A 16,246-nucleotide genomic window follows, 5' to 3' on the forward strand; every position below is an offset into this window, starting at 1 on the left:
GCTGTCGCTCTTTGCGCGCTCGCCCGCGGGAATGTGCATCGTTTGTCGGGTCATTGCTGAGATCGGTAGGTTTTACGTACGCATACATTTGTCTTCCTTTGTGTGCGCGTTCCTGAATCCGTATTATACTCCCTTTCACCGTGTACAACGGACCGCTGCGATCGGTATCCGAGCCGTCCCAGCCAATCCAATCCAGTGTGGGTGTCATCTGATTTCCGGAAGGCGCGTAGTGAGCGATGTGCGGGGCCCGTAGTCACGTGACAAGTTCACAACGTTGGATTGGCTTGGATTGGCTCGTACAGCATCCGCTGCAAACGCGATCGTACGGAGGAAAGAAGGAAAGCTCCGGATATCCGATCGGACAGCTTGTAAAACAATAAAATAGTGTCGTTTTTTTCGTGCTAATGTATTTTCTTTTGTACATATATACATCTATTTGGCCTCTATACAACGAGATAGGATGAGGAAAGTTACGATATCGTTTGTTTTACGAGCAGATTTCACTGCGCGGAAAAAAAAAAGAAACAGAACAAATATATTGTTCGGGTTGTAGGAACTGTACATTGATTCTTTAATGTTTTTTTTTTCTTCCGCTACTTTTATTATTTTATTTTATTTTTGTTATTTCTGTTCCGTAGAAAGAGAAGCTTCCCGTGTTTCTACCCTGTCCGTGGGTTTGAGTTTTATTGGTCATTATTTACCTATCTTTGCACCGACAGCCTTTCTTTTTTGTTGTTGTTGCTGACTTTGTATAAGAGCATGCTCGTCGTAGTTTGATCGCCTGGAAATCGCTATATGGTTTGTAGGTTTTCTTTTCTTTCTTTTTTTTGCGTGATTTTCTTTTATTTGTATCCCGAGTTGGTCGTATTCAAATGACGTACAGTCTTAATACTTCATACTTTTAAAGTCGTAAATAAGAAGAGAAAAAACATATAAAACACGTTGAATAAACAGTCGACGTTTAAGACGGACACAGCGCGCGCCTCGTTTCAAATGACTAGTCCCAGCAAATATGATATCAGTGTAAGCAGCTCGTAAAGTTCGGCTTGTTTTATTACCTGATGGTCGCTGTACAAAACTGTCGCTCAGTTCACTTTCCCGCAGAACACGGAGAGAGCCGATCGCGGCGAACAATAGAAGGATCCCAGCAAATGACGAACCTCGGAATACCATTAGATCTGAACCACCTCCTTTACCCCCCCCCCCCCCCCCCCCCCAATAGAAATAAATCCGAGACTGGGCACAAATACAAACCAAACAAAAAATCATCCATTACGTATTCAATTATCATTATGGAGTTCATTCACCGACTAACCTGCTTTTTTTTTTAGATTTGTAAATTATGTTGTGCGCAGGGTTCAGGTGGCGCAAGCTCTCACCCGTTATAAAGGTACAGTCACTAACGTCATTCCATCCGTCCATGAGCGAATAAAACGCCCTGCGCATTATCCCTCCACGCGTCGCATTATTTTTTGGCTAATCGTATTCTGAGCTTCGTAATTCCCTGGGATCCTTTCTAGTGGTGTCACGAACTTTTGTCGAACCAGATTTTTAGGTCGAACTTTCGGGGTTCAACTGGGTCGAAACGGTCGACGAACCTTCGAAATTTTAACCAGATTCGACTGGTTCGACTTTGTAGACAGTGTGGCCAGACCAGGATATAAGCATGTGTAGGTTTGGAGAATTAGTTTTTATGCAAAGGGTTATTTTACTTTTATAAACAGTTGCAATTAATATAAACTAATTATAATCACTGAAGAAGTTAATCGCTTAATTTTTTGTGCTATAGTAACTGAAATAAACAATCAGTGCAGTCCTTAATTCATCACTTAGCCATCACCATCCAGTCCAAAGCCAACTGGCCAGCCTTTCCCACATGCGCATACCAGTCGAACCTGAGTCGAACCTTTGTCGAACTTTTCACAAGAAGGTCGAAATATTTGAACCCGGTCAAACTCGAAACTCGGCCGGTTCGCGACACCCCTAATCTTTTCATTGTTTGCCGTGATTGGAGTGACTATGGCCCATTTTCATCGCCGCCACGCAATGCTGACAAAGACGAACGTGAAGGTAGAAAATTGAGGCGGACCTGAAACGAGACACCACACTCTAAGAAATGCCTGCGCGTTTGCTTACCCACAAAACACTCGAAGAGCCGATCTTTGCGATCTACGAAATCAGCTCAGCGAATAATGAGGCGGAACATCCGTTTCGACTTATCAATGGAGTCTGCGCTGGGGCATTACGCAATAAGGAGTCTTCACTGGGCGCCATATTTGTGGGTGATGCCTAGAGCGCATGCTCTGAACGATCCCACAAGAATAGGTTGCTAAGACCGGCAATCTTGAGGGTGTGGAATGCACGTTACAAAAGAACTGTGGAAGCTCGCCATCAGCACGCGCTCAGCAGTCGTGCACACAGCTATGGCGGCCAGTGAATACTTCCTATACGAAGCGTCATGCTTGCATTGCGTAATACCACAGCGCAGACTTAATTTTGAGGTCTAAACAGATGTTCCGCCTCATCATTCGCAGAACTGATCTCGTAAGTCGCAGAGATGGGCCCTTCGAGTGTTTTAGGGTTAAGTAGACTCGCAGGCATTTCTAAAGGTGCAAGGTTCAGACAGAAATCTTAGTAGGAGTTTGAAAAAAGACAATGAAACCCAGTGTAACGAACAACACCAACAGCAGCAAAAACGAAGCCGGAGACAAAAGCACAAGCTAAACGATGGCGAAGCTTTTAAAAACTAAAGTGGAAGCCACAAAGGGTCCAAGGTGAAACGGAAGATCAATATATCGTAAACGGAGAAGAATCGAAGAACTGATTGAAGAAGCGGTACAGTTGCAAAGACGAAAACCGTCGGTGAACTGAAATAGGATTCACCAGTAAACGATGAGCTGCAAAAAAAAAAAAAAAAATCGTCAAGTCTGCTGACCGAATGGCTTCAACGGATTGAACGTTGACCAAGGAGTTGGGAAGGAACCCCTTTAGTAACCGACAGTCTAAGAAACTCTGAACATGGGTTATTATATTTATGATTCTTGCCGTCGTGATTCATATTTTTGTTTCGGCGTTCTTATTGGCTAATGCTCAGTGGCGTACCGACTTGTTTCTGAGTGTGTGTGTGTGTGTGGGGGGGGGGGGGGGAAACCAGACCCCCCCCCCCCCCCCCCCCCCTGGGGACTAGGGAGCGGTAACCATGGTATCCCTTGGGCGCCGTAGCGGCCAGTGTTTGCCCTGCCCAGTGGCGGCTGTTTCGGGGGAGGGGGCGGGCGGGGTGCAAGCGCCCCCCTTGCCCCCCCCCCCCCCCCCCCCCTCAGTTGGTACGCCCATGCCAATGCTGCAGTCTCACTGGCCGTGAAGTGAAGGTAAGATAATCGAGACCAGACTTGCGCAGTACTCATTACGAGTATCTGATCACTCCTAATTATTGAAAATTGGTTACCTCTTGACGTAACTTTGTTTAATAATCATAATACGTTCATTACGAGGGTAATAGGATTGCGCTTGAAAGTATCGATATTACTCCTAACCGTCACTATTTTCCCACCCCCTTCAATAATGACACTCTTTGTTTGTACCAGTCTTTTACCGAGGAATCCTCGAACCGATTGTCTCCCACGGGAAAATTGCTTCCCAAAATCGGTAGACTAAAAATATGAGTAGTTTGTAGTTTATAATTCTGATTAAACCGACAGAAAAAAAAAATGTAGTTTCAAAAATTCAACGTAATCGGAAAAGTAACGTTTACTGTTTCAGTTAACAACCAATTACTTTTGATCTCGGGTAATCGAGTAATCTAATTGAATACCTTTTAACCAAGCATAATTGTAATTGTGATCGATTACTTTTCTTCTTTTAGTAACATGTACAAAACTGACTGAGAACTACTCTAGCCCGAGCGGAAGCAACTGAACAACGGCGTCAAAGTCGCCCACGACAGGCGGTTTCATTGCGGCATAACGCGGCATGAACTTTCTAGTCAATGGTAACCCAAAAAGCGCGAGGCACGGCAAATCCCTAGCATTTTATTTATTTTATCTTACCCTCGATGCCAGAGGCATTATACAGACGTGAGTGATGAGAGAACAAACAAAATAACGGTGGAAAATACAAAATAGTTACAAAACGGGGAATACCTGCTTAAAAACATCTGAAAAAAAAAAACGCAATTAACAATCGATGTAAGTGATGCAAGTAATTCCATTCATTCGAAACACTAGGGGTTAAACGATGCAATATATTTCTTATAATGGCAAAATGGAACGCCTCCTTTGTGACGGTGACTCCAGGCGTGAGCTGAGGCGTCTGCGCATGCGCAGTACGGACAGCAGCGTTAACGCACTGTCGTGACGTCCGAGAGTTAAGTCGGAGCCCCAAACTCGTCAAACACAAAGTTGGGGCCGAAGTTGACAGAGCGCACCAATCATGACGATGACTTCGCTCTTTTTTCGCCGACGTTCAATAAGCGCACTCCGCGAAGCTTTCGGCTCCAACATTGTGTTTGACGAATTTAGGGCTTTTGGTGTAGACTCGGAGCGGTAGCCGCTGCACGTCATACTTAACGTCAAAGCCGCCAAAAATGGACGGCTTTGACGTTGAGTAAGACGGTAAGTTTGACAGCACTCCGCGTCCTTTTTTTTTTTTTTTTTTTTTTTTGCGTGGACGGCTTTTGAAAAGTCGCGAGGTTCACGTGCGCCGCGAAGGAAACAGACACGCAGAATAAAACCCAATTGTGTTATGTATATATATATATATAAGCCTCGCGAGGGAAGAGTGCGAATAAAACTTTCAGAGGGCTGTCCCGTATCCCCTCGACGCCGGCGCTGCTAGTGAGATGGCCGCTGGCAGACAGCGCACAGTGCGCAGAGAGAACTGTGCCACGCGCGCGGGGCTCCCAAGTCAGGTTTGAAATTCCTCGTTGAATATTTACTCCATCCAGTCGCCAGGGAGAACCGGGCCCACACCTCTCCACAGTGCGGCAGAAGCTACGTGCTTGTTGGAACCGTTATATATCCCTCTTTAATAATCACATGATCGCGCCCCCTTCAACGTATTAAAAAAAAAACTGTTGTAATTGGGTATAACGTGCCGATTTTGGCGCTTTAATCGGCGCGTTTTCGTGCACGTCTCATCGCCTGGTTTACGGGGGGAGGGGCCGAGGCTTAGGCAAATAGTGATTCACGCATTATAGCTTTGAGCCGGCTACTATGGTTTGCTTACGCTCATCGGGTAAGCAAGTCTGGGAGCCGGGAAAAAAAGGGGGCTATCGTGTGAATCACTGAGGCGAATTTAGCCTTCAGCCGGCTATCAGGTTGAACTCATCCACAAGCTTTTCTGAAAGTTCGCGATCACGGGATGAAATGGAGGCTGCTGATTGGTCCGGCGAGAGCGAAGCTCCCACCGCACTGTCAGCTTTGGGGTAAACGGAGCTGGTCGTTCTTTTTCTTCCACTCCCCGAAACCATCCGAAACCCGACGCCCGTGGGGACGGGGATTCTCGCATGAATAATAAAGGACCGACTTTTATTCGAGGCCGAATCGAAGGTCCGCCGGTCCCCCTCTCTCTCTACCTCTCTCTCTCTCTCTGGTCCCCTGGGAGCTGCCGTCTTAGTTCTGCTGGTATCTGTAGAATTATGGATGTGGCGAACATTCGTCGAATCTATCGAACTTCTCGAAATTCTATCTCCCACGTACTCGTGCGCTCATTCTCGCGGTTCACGGTAACCAAAGACCCGCAGGTTAGCATCGATTGATTGATCGATAAAATAATTGTGTCGCATGTATGGTGAGACGGCCGGAAGTTGTCTATCAGCCTCAATAGACGTCTGGTGTCTCAGCTCTTCAGATGAAAAATTAAGGCAGCGCGCGCGCAGGCACACGCCCGCAAGCCGGTGTACGGTGGTCATCCGGGGACTGTAATCTCGGCGAAGAATCCGGCCGCAGAGATCGGCAGGCGCCGCGCTTCGATCTTCCCGAAACTGGCCAAGTGTCCGGATTGCCAAATCGCAAACGGGACGGGGTTTGGGGATTAACCCAGGATCTTGGCCTGGTTCTGCATTGCGAGCTCTCGCTGGGTGCGCTCACCGATCCCCCCCCCCCCCCCCCTCCGCACACACACACACACAATGTATTTTACGTGAGGATGAGGATCCTCGTCTATGTGTGTGGTGTGCTCCTCGATACGGGTTGTGTGGCGTTATAATAACTCAGGAGGTGTGACTTCACGGCGCTGAGGTGGCGCTGCGGTCGTCACGGCGCATGCGCAAAAGCTTCATCTCGATTGATTGATTGATTGATTGATTGAGTTTTATTGGCGCAAAAGCGTTTAAGGCTATAGAGCGCGAAAATTTGTGACTATTTCATGAAATGGTTTCTAGAGAGGAAAGAGGGCTCTAGTGGCCAGTGATAGAATAAAGGGATGGACATGAATCTGTGTAAAAGTAATGTGGATAAAAAATTTAAATTGCAAAGCAAGTTTACAGTCGACGTAAAAGTCCAGTGCTCTCTGGAAATTTAAAAACATTTGTATGATTTATAAAAGGTTCATCTCCAAGCAGAAGAGCAAGGTGTAAAGGTATCTGTGCTGAATAAAACTGGGCGAAGTAGAATTGGCAGAATCTGTGATATGCGGGGCACTCAAGAAGGATATGCACTACAGTTAATGGTTCTGAGCAGTGTTCGCACGCAGGTGGATCCTCTCGGCGAAACAGATACCCATGTGTTAGATGTGCGTGGCCAATTCTTAACCGACAAAGGACTACCTCGAAAAAACGGTCCCTATGACGGGCACTCGCCCACTCCTGTAGCATCGGCTTCACAACATGAAGTTTGTTGTTGGTTTCGCGGGACGATTCCTCTTGCTATTTACACCTGATACTTTTCTTTATGGTCGCTTTATAGTCTTGGTAGGGTATGTCGTGAATATCTACCTTCCTTGTACCACATGTGGAAGCGGCACGATCAGCAGCTTCATGCCGGGAATTCCCATGTGACTAGGCACCAAGCGAAAGACTATCTGCAATTTATTGTCCCTAGCTGCAGCAATCACTTTATGTTGTAGCTGAGTTATTAAAGGGTTTTTTGCTATCTCAAGGGATCTGAGTGCTCTCAGAGCACTTAGTGAATCAGTGCAGACTACAGAGTATAAATGCCTATATTTGATAATATTGTCTGTGGCCAATAGTAAACCATATAACTCGGCAGTCAGAATAGTTGCACTGGAATTAATCCTTCATCTCGAGCCAGTCCGGTTTGTGCGCACGCGCAGTGGCCATACAGCCTATATATACGGCGAGCGAGTGTTCCAAAAATGCGGCAGAGACAACTTCAGAAACGTCAGAGACGTCAGAAATAGTCAAAGACAACTTAAGAATCCAAAGGGCGTGGCGTCGACCCCGAGCATCTCATTATCACTCCGCAGCCAATGAGACTGCGGCATTTGTCGATAAAAACGCCCAAGAACCAACCACGAAGCTAGACGCGTGAATTAACATAATAGGCCACGCAACGCGTTTCTCTGCTTCTTGCGCAGGAGTTGTGTGACGTCAGAATGACGTCCAGCTCTTATTGGCCGACTGAAAAAAAAAATGGTAGGTACATCTGAATGCTAGATGCTTGGAGGTCTACTCACTATTTTTTTTTTCTATCAGCCAATAAGAGCTCGGCATTAATTTGACGTCGCCGCAACTTCTGCGCAAGAAGCAGGCGACTTGCTCTCCGTATAGGTATGCGGCACTGCAACGGCCGGTACGTCCCTCTGTATACAAAGCCGCAGGGTCACACTGCTTATACGTACACCCACCGGCATTATGAAGGTGAACACCTTACCTGGTTTCTTGCCTGTTTTACGGCTCCCTAAAGCAATATTAACCCTCAACGTCTCAAATGGTACGTGGCTTGGGGGTCTAAACTTTGCGTTTTAGCCGTCTTCTGGAACAGAGCTTATTCCAAAACTTCCAGGAGTGTCAAAAACAAGAGGGCTGTTCACCTTCATATCGCTCACGGGTGTACATCCTACAAAAAGACAGTCTGCGTACAGATTCGAACGCGCGTCACCACGAGATTTTCGTGCTTCGAATGCCACGTGGCAATGAGTTCCAGGAGAAAACCTGGCACGCGGCATTCGAACCACGGATATTGCGGTAACTCGTGTTTGCAGATTGTCTTTAGTATCACATATATATATGAGCAGTGGGACCCCGGCTTAGGCTGCTTCTTCGCTGAACTGTATTCCTTGTCGGAGCACCGCATTCCCGTTTGCAACTTACCTTGTGCACAATGTTTTCTATCGTGCCCCTCTCATATTCCTAGTATCCGCAATGACAGCATCTATAAATAAATAAATAAGGATCCGTGTTTCGTTTTATTGCAGGCAAGGTTCCCGCGTGTCCCTTATTTTGGTGATAACATTAGAATGAGACTGGTTTTCAGCTAAGGAGTCGCTTCTAAGAAAAAAAAAAGTTTAGGATCCTAGCGAGGGATTACCAATGCCCCCCGGTAATGTGGTGAATTATGGTAATTGTCTGTTCGCAAGATGAGTTATTCGTTATTTTATTAGACAAATATTTCAATAAAAAGCAAGTTTTTTTTTTCTTTACGGACACGTCTTGTAAAAACATGTTTCTTTTTCTTATTCTTTTTTTTTAGGGTTCGGGGGGGCGGATTGGTTTGAGGGGGGGAGGGGGGGGAACTGACTGAAGCGGGGCCAGATGCGTGCTTTTTAAATCGCGTCATCCGTTATGCGCTAAAGTCTGAACACAAGTTCGCGAAATGCCATGGGAGTACACGTATACTTCGTAATCCATGGCCTCCTGGCATCATCGCTCGTTAATATTTAAGCAGCCTCGAATAAATAAATTTAAAAAAAAAAAACGAAACCTGCGCTTATTAAGTTGCAATTAATACGAACACGTCGCTCTCCACTATAGGTCGCCAGTAAAGAAGGTGATTGGGGAAGGATGCTATAAGGATACCTATAGTCGTTGACAATTTAAGAAACACAATTCGTACTATGTCCTAAACCTCCGCGGGAAAAATAGCACATATTAACGTCTCGCTAAAATGAACACCTTAATTCAGTACCCCAAAATTGTTCGTAATGTAAGCCGTCTAAACGAGACAGAAATCAACGAGATTTCCACAGATCGTCACTGAAACTTTGTATACCCACCGGGAAATGGAGTTTAATTCGATACGTAGGTGGCATTTACGTACTGTGGGCGACGACTACAAAAACAAATATAAATAATATTCCTATTTTTCAAAAAAAAAATGTAGCATTTTATTTTTCAAACCCGTATGATTATCGTACAGAACCTTTATTTTCTAAATACAAAGTAGTTCCCATGGCAAAACTTTTTTTTTTAATATTGTCTATTTCATTTTATTTTTAATGCATTACTACGTTCTTTTGTATTCGACTTCCGAAATAACTAAGTGCGAGAGTATCATCAATACTGGTCGCCAGAAAAAATGATCTCTTGACACCTCACGATTTTTTTTTTTTTTACAATCCCTTTATTACAGTATTTCAACAGTGGTAAATAAATTTGTTTTATGTTTTCTTTGTTTTTATGAGAGCTTTGTATTAGCGATTGTAAGAGTCGATTTACGCTCACATTTCATCTAGGCTCTTGAGTGTTTATGACGTACTTTCTTTGTAATGACTATATATATATATATATATATATATATATACGTGTGTGTGTGTGTGTGTGTGTGTATGCGTGTATCTGTGTGTGTATTTTAAATGTTGTGTCTGTATTAATGTATAATGCGTGACAATATGTTTCTTGTCGTTTCTACTTCTTTTTTCGGAGGTGTTTCCCATGTAACTGGCGCCCAGACCCGTTCTTGTTGCTTTTAAATGCATTTTATCTGGGAGACCTTTTCAGTGTACGTCTGGAAAAGATAAGATTTGAACTTGAATCCTATTTGACGGCTAGAACCACGCTCGGGGGCGCCACTGAGCAGCACGTGACTGTCACATGACATCCATAATCTGAGGGTGACGAGTTTATAACAAAGTACCAATCTGGGCCAGTTAGTCAGAATCAAACATGGTTAACAAAAATCAGCTTAAAAAAACGGGGACGATGGAAGCAACAAACACGACATTTCAGTTCCGTCCTGTCGTGTTTGTTTCTTCGTTCGTCTCCATTTTCCGAAGCGGATTTCCATCAACTATCTTTAATTATGTCGGCTTTGTTTACGTCGCGCGTGTCATAGCGGTACGGCGTGATCACTCGCTTTCGGACGCGACGTGGTGGATAGATAGTTACTGTTTTGTTGCCGCAGGCACAACATACACGACTGAAATAACGTTCACGTTTCCATCTACATCCAGGGGAACAAGAACTTGGGAAGTAGAGACGAGATCGAAACAGCCCAAACTGCTGTGGATGAGAGCGATGGTGTGCTCGAACCATGTACTTAGCCGATGCTTTCACAACGAATCGTGCGGTATTTCGTATTGTGTGTTTCTCTACTGCGCCGCGGGTGTCTTTATTTCGTCCTCCGTACGAATTCGACTGGCGGGAGTCGGTGCCAACGATAATCTGATAATCCGCCTTTCCGTTCACCCAACACTTGTCACCTGTCGTGCTGCAAAATTGAGCAGTATTTTTTTTTTTTGTCGTTGTCGTTGTTGTTGTTGTTGTTGTTGTTGTTGTTGTTGCTGTTGTTGTTGTTGTTGTTGTTGTTGTTGTTGTTGTTGTTGTTTTCCAACACGAAAGGATGTTCCTGTGTCAGTTCAACAAATCGGTTCCCATGGAGGGATCCCACTTTCGAGCAATTCCTGTCTCTTTTTATGGTGCAGTAGCAGAGGCTGTTGTGATCGAGAGAAAAAAATATATATAATTTGTGCAGGACGTATCATCTTACGCCTACATGTACACGCCATTTGGGATCTTTTTTTTTGCACTAAAACGTGCGCCGTTAAACGTTTATGCTCAATACTACGAGTGTTGATTATGTATTCTGGACGGCTTGTGGTTATCAGAGCAAAATGTCATGTAACGACCCAAAATCCTGGCTGTGATCCTACGGTTTGTTGTGTTTTACTGACAGCAATTATAGCTGAACAGAGAAGGGCTCTTTCACTCGATGATCAAATATGAAAAAATCCCGCATCTTCTCTCTTTTGAATTATATTGTCATTAAGGCCATCATATCACATCTGCATCAGTACAGTGTCTCATATGGGTGTCATTATTTGACAAATCGATTTTCACTAGAAGTTTGCCTATGTTTCTTTTTAATATACCTTTAATTTTGTGTATTTTTTTGCATTAACCCTTTAAACATTTCTAGTCATCCACACTTTGTACGCTGGAGCATTCACTTCTTCACTGTAATTACTAAAATGACAAACGTGGTGCTGCGGATGATTTTATTAATCTTCGTAAATTTCAGGATATGTTTAAAAGGAAATGTGTGCAAGACAGCCGTTGATTTCGTAAGGATGTAACAACTGATATAGAGAACTAGTAAGTTTATCTCAAGGGAGGAAACCAGGACAACAATCGTACTACTAATTGTTCTCTAACAAAATAAGACGAGGCTTTTTCTTTAATTTTCAAGGGAAGTTTGAAAAATATGCGTACACTTGAAACATTAGTGAGCTAAAAATTAACATCTTCACCGCGCTTTGTCCCCCCCCCCCCCCCCCACACACATACACACACACAAAAAAAAAGAAAAAAAAAGAGAACATTTTAGCTAGCACCAATGAAGCCTGAAATCAAAACCTGTCAGACGCAGAATTTGTAATCGTCCGTTACGAATGCAAAAAGAAAAAAATAAAAAAATAAATAAATAATAATAATAATAATAAAAGTGTTATGGATACAATATACAAAAAAAATAAGTTAATAGCGAGTCAGCGAGGTTGAATGAAGACTCATTCAACTATGAGAAGTGGCGCCTTCTTCGGGGGAGTCCTCTCTTTGGGTTGTGCCGGGCTTCCGCTAGATGGTGACACCGAAACTTCTCGCCGCGGATACGGAATTTTTTTCGCAAATCTGAGATGGCTTGCGGCAGCAATCATTGGACCCGATCTCAAGCCTGAACCTCCCAGTGCCGTGCCGAACTCTGACGCAGCGCTCGTGACCAATCCGCAGGACAGTTCAGCATTTCCAAAGTTGTCCATTTTGAACACCAGCCGCGCTGACAAGCAGCCGACCGAGGCGCCTCCTGTTCACCGCCCTGGGGCTATAGCTGGGTATCCATATTACTAAAATAATTAATGCTATTAAAAAGACGTCGCCATACCAAAGTATTTCTTGATACACTTTGGCGGTCGTTAAGCGCATTCCTTAGCGAGTTTTACAACTTATTTTCTAGTGGGGGCAGATGTTCAATCATCGTTACGAAACACTCTTTTTTCGGGCTTCCATGGATCGTTATATGTTTGCATTTCTAGATCGTTCTCCTCGCGCTTATTTAACCACTTAAGCTTGCAGTAACTGAAAATGACCTCTCAGCGATGAGAACGGACCAGCTGTTCCCACTGAAACGCCAGACTGAGTAAAAATTGATGTCTTCCGAGGGCTGTTTCCGCGCTCATTACTGAATATAAGTGCCTTTTTTCCTTTCTTCTCCCGCTGTCTGCTTGGTTCCCCAAAACCTTAAAGCATTTATCTTCTTTCTTTATTCTTTTTTATCTTCCTCTCTCCCTCCCGATCTCTCTTTCTTTCTCTCTCTCTCTCTCTCCCTCCCTCTCTCTCGTTTTTTACAACCTTCAGGGTGTAAAGCAGTTTATCCCAGGGCTGGTGAACACCCTAACCGCTCATTCACACTGGAAGCGGATCCGCGTTCGCAAAGCGGTTGCGAACGCGGTTGTATGAAGATCCAGTACAATTGCTCGCGCACTCGATGACATCAAGTGCGCGTGCAATTGTACTGGATCTTTATGCAACTGCGTTCGCAACCGCTTTGCGAACGCGAATCCGCTTCCAGTGTGAATGAGCGGTAAGGATGTTCACCAACCCTGGTAAATTAAAGTGAGGCGAACACCCTTTACAAAAAAATAAAGGGTGTTCATGTTCTCCTTACTTTATCCGTATCACTCTCTTTCACAACCCTGTCTACGCCTCCTTCCAAATCGAAGGGTACGCAACCGCATCATAAAGGGCTGAAAGGCTGTAGATGCGTGAGTTCAAGTTGCTGGAGCAGCATTTTTAAACCCCTAGGATTGTACATTTTGTTAGTGTGCAGCCTCGATTTTGAGCAACCGAGCGAGGCAACTGAACACGATTCGTCGAAGCATTTACCGAAACCAGGAACAAATTTGAGGAAGCTCACGCTGGAACCGGAACAGCTGAAGAGCCGCCCTGAAGTTCTATACTTCCGTTTCGCTAATTTGACCAGTCAAGCAACGTTAAAAGCGCAAGTCACTGGGCCTTTTTTTTTTTTTATTTTCTTACGATTGGTTCAGCGATGCTATAGAATACAGTGAACTAGAATACGAGTTGTAACGGAAAAATTGGCGGCCTCCGGGTGTGGCGCTCCTGCCAGTCAGCGCTGGGGCTCGATTCCGGAGCACTTGCTGCCAGCGAAGTTCGCGCCAAGCGTGGATCCTAATCGATCTTAGCGGTTCATTAATGTGGTCTATATGTATGCTGTATGGGTGTTGCAACGTTAACGAAATAGTTATGTAGTGAAAACGATGTAGTGAAAACCGGGGTGCCTGCAAGACTGCAGGTACCCCAGTTTTCACTACATCGCCCAATTGAAAACCGAGGTACCTGCAGTACGCGACGCAATGTGGCATGTTACATCTGTGTCAAAGTATGTTTTGAGAACATGATAGCGCTTCAAGACAGGGACAAGAGTAGGAACGAGACGACACAATGTGCTAACTTCAACTGTTTAATTATCAGAAAATCTAGGGTATATATACTCTGCATCATCGCGCCGTTCAACCAATCCCATGCCACGCCAATGCTCGCAAGAACTGTGTCTCTCTGTCGCCCAAGTCGATCGACGCCACGCTGACACATCGATCCCCGTCGTCTTTTTTTGTATCAGGTCTGCTGCATTGTGTTGTCTCGTTCCTACTGTCGTCCCTGTCTTGAAGCGCTATTATGTTCCCAAAGTTTCAGTGCCAACTCGCCCAAGAATCCGCATTACAGTGTTAATAAAGTAGCGGTGTACTCCGGAATTTAACAACAGCGCCACTTGGGATGGGTAGTCATGTTTAGACTTTGAATAAGACAGACCGCGCTGTGAGCATAGCGTTGCTTGTGCTTACGTCGTCCGCATCTGTCACATGAGAAAGATTTGTTCCTTTTTTTAATTATAAACATATTTTTAGATTTTTTGTTTTTTACTTGCCGAGGACCTTCTTCCAAGAGCTTCGCAACAATGTAAGCGCTCTGGGTTTTTTTTATTTTTTTAGAGAGCGTACGAATATAAAATTAAGGAGAGCAGAAGATGAGAGTGGAGGGGTGTCGCCAGAGCGCCGCGAGCTCCAATTGGGAGAGTTAGTGGCTAGACGTAAAGGCTATCCGCCTTATGTCTCTATACACCCCGTCTCCCTCCACTCAGAACGATCAATTAAGGGCGTCGTCTGCTCTCCGCGCAGTGTCTCGCGTTCGAACAGTGAGTATAGAGGCAGAGACAGCCGTGGCTTTTACGTCTATATATCCACTAATCATTCCAATCGGAGCTCGCGGCGTCCTGACGTCACCGCCCGCTCTCATCTCCAAATAAAACTTTGGTAAGGGCTGGTCGGTACACTCCGATTAAAAGGCCTTCATCGTGTTGCTTGGGGGTGTCTATCGGTGATGGTGATCGACAGTTTCACGATGTTTGGTGTTACATGAAATCAGGTGGAAGGTGGCGCTTGTCCGTGTCGTACGTGGGTCTTTCTTCGTTTCAGTTTGCGCCTTTTTACCTTTTAATCTCCTCTCCTCCTCTCCTTCGGTGACCCTCCGCATAGTTTATAAAGTGGCTCTCCTCAAACGAAATGTGGCAACTCTGACTACAGCGGCAACAAAACTGTCCTATGTTACGCGAAAAAAAAACATAGAAAAAAAACTAGGTCACGGGCTTCTTTATCACGCGAGTCAGGTGACCCTCATTCCGCTCGGACGCAAGGGACAGACAACGCAGACGAAAACAAAACATACCAGGTCCAATCCGGGACGCCGCCGTCATATAAATGTAGATGAATACGTCCCAAGGAAAACAAACTGCGCACGCGTCAAAAGCCCACTACAACACACAGTGGCAAATACGAGAGCGCAATGAATGCGGCCAAAAGAATCCCATGCATGTATTATTGCGACGACGACGGCTTTTCCGCTCTATTTTTTACACATTTGTCTCTTTTCTTCCCCATTTCCCCAGATCACGTTCCTTTTTTTTTTCCCCGACCCCGTCGGGAGGAGTAATTTCCATTCTTCCGAGGGGAAAAGCACGTAGCATTACCGCGACATAGCGTGGACATTCCACCGACCCGACAAAAGCCTTCGTATCCCGCGCTGACACAGTTGTCTCTCGCCGCGTATCACCCTTAGCTTCCCTTAGTCAAGTAGAAAACGGGTAGAAAAGCGTAAACGTGGCGAAATTGGGGAATGGAGGGAGGGGGAAATGGAGAACGTGGGGTAAAATGGGGACGTTGCGCCAAACGCACGATAGGGAAGCTCTTCCTCGCGTCCGTTCGCGCTTGAATAATGCAACGATCCCTGGTGTGGTTCCGGATCCCGTCCCCTTCGTGTCAGCTTCGTTGACAGCTTCTCCGTGATGACACCTTTAAAAACGCAACAAATCTTTTTTTTGGGGGGGGTTTGTTTTAGTACGATGTGTGTGTTGTTATGTGTGAGCGCGAGTGTGCATAATTCGTGTATTATAAAGGCGATATTCCGCTTTCTTCTCGAGTGACCTATATAACGAAGCGCGCCGAACCTCTATAACGAAACTTGGCGCCCAGCGAATTTCGCGTTTCAGGTGACGGGTTTTCTAATCAGCGGCCTCCAAGATCTCGTCGCATATATTCGCGGATTTTACTTCGCGGCCCGAGCGTTTCTGGTGTGTGGAAAACCGACAGCCCAAGTTGATGAACATCACCTAATTAACCAGAAAACAACCTCAAAAATGGCATTTTAATTACGCGTTCAGAGTCCCGCAGCCGCGACGGGGAAATTACCTCTCAACGGAACACGTCGATCGCCCACGACATCATTTTTCTTCCTTTGATGTCCTGAGTCCATATGACCTCGGACATTCTCGGTGTTGAGACA

This window comes from Ixodes scapularis, unplaced genomic scaffold (genome assembly GCF_016920785.2).
Source record: "Ixodes scapularis isolate PalLabHiFi unplaced genomic scaffold, ASM1692078v2 PGA_scaffold12__126_contigs__length_90152505, whole genome shotgun sequence".
In the NCBI taxonomy this organism is placed as follows: domain Eukaryota; kingdom Metazoa; phylum Arthropoda; class Arachnida; order Ixodida; family Ixodidae; genus Ixodes; species Ixodes scapularis.